Source organism: Olea europaea, chromosome 10 (assembly GCF_002742605.1).
Source record: "Olea europaea var. sylvestris chromosome 10, O_europaea_v1, whole genome shotgun sequence".
In the NCBI taxonomy this organism is placed as follows: Eukaryota; Viridiplantae; Streptophyta; class Magnoliopsida; order Lamiales; family Oleaceae; genus Olea; species Olea europaea.
In genome coordinates this window covers 35,814,365-35,815,221 of record NC_036246.1, presented here as the reverse complement: position 1 = coordinate 35,815,221, position 857 = coordinate 35,814,365, and the positions used below count along the sequence as shown (strand labels likewise).

Genomic DNA, 857 nt, shown 5'->3' with positions numbered 1-857 from the left:
CACAGTAAACACGCAAATAATATTAAGAAGGTAAAAACTGGGTAGGTATCCATAACAATGCGAGATTCAACAAATTTTTTACCAGAGTTTCAATTACTTTCAGCAGATTTCGAACCTCCCCATCACGCTGCTATTTTTAGTGTGTAGAAAGCCAGATTGAGAAGAAAGCGATACGGGGATTGGGGTTTTTATTCTGGAAGAGTCGAGAGCGATAATGGGAAGTCGCGTGGAGTGTTAACACGATTTTTGTGATTAGTGTACGTGACAGGATAGCCTCGTGGGGGACATGGAAATGACCAAATAGAAAGGTCATTTTTCCAAAATAATTTGATACTCAAAATACCCCTTTTATAAAATTGCATAATAAGTTAATGAAAAATAGAAATCTTTCATTTTAGTCCTTCAAAAATTAAATACTGCTTGAATTTTAATAAATTATCAAATTTATTTGATTTATTAGATTTATTTGTTTTATTTGATTTTTGTTCACTCTAAATAGCACTCCTTTATTGGTATCAGAGTTATAGAGATCATGGAAATGAAAATAAGAAAAATAGATAATTATTGGTATTTAGAAAAAGAAAAAAGTAGTTATATATTTTTAAAACCTATTCATAATAGATTAAAAATAATGACTTTAACAATAAGTAAAGAACTTCCCAAAGAAATAAAGGAACAAATATTAGAAAAATTAATAATAATAAAAATAAAAGATATATACACGTACGGAAAGATTATTAATATATATGAAAATGAAGAAAATAATTTATATTATAAAGAAAAGTATGGGTACAAGTAATAATAAACATTTAAAATTAAATAAACTACTTATAAAAACGGATAAAGTACAAAAAGAA

At 26.8% G+C, this 857-nt stretch overlaps 1 protein-coding gene across 6 annotated transcripts in view; it reads right to left on the bottom strand.

Annotated features, from left to right (window-relative positions):
* Window positions 1–285, bottom strand: part of LOC111402021 (protein FATTY ACID EXPORT 2, chloroplastic-like) — a 6,271-nt gene extending 5,986 nt beyond the window's left edge. For 3 of the 6 annotated variants that reach the window (XM_023030049.1, XM_023030050.1, XM_023030041.1), the window contains exon 1: window positions 83–285. The gene's annotated coding sequence lies outside the window, so the exon portion shown is untranslated. The remainder of the gene's footprint in view (window positions 1–82) is intronic. The other 3 variants (XM_023030047.1, XM_023030048.1, XM_023030040.1) reach the window with 2 other exon arrangements.
* Window positions 286–857: the final 572 nt, after the last annotated feature.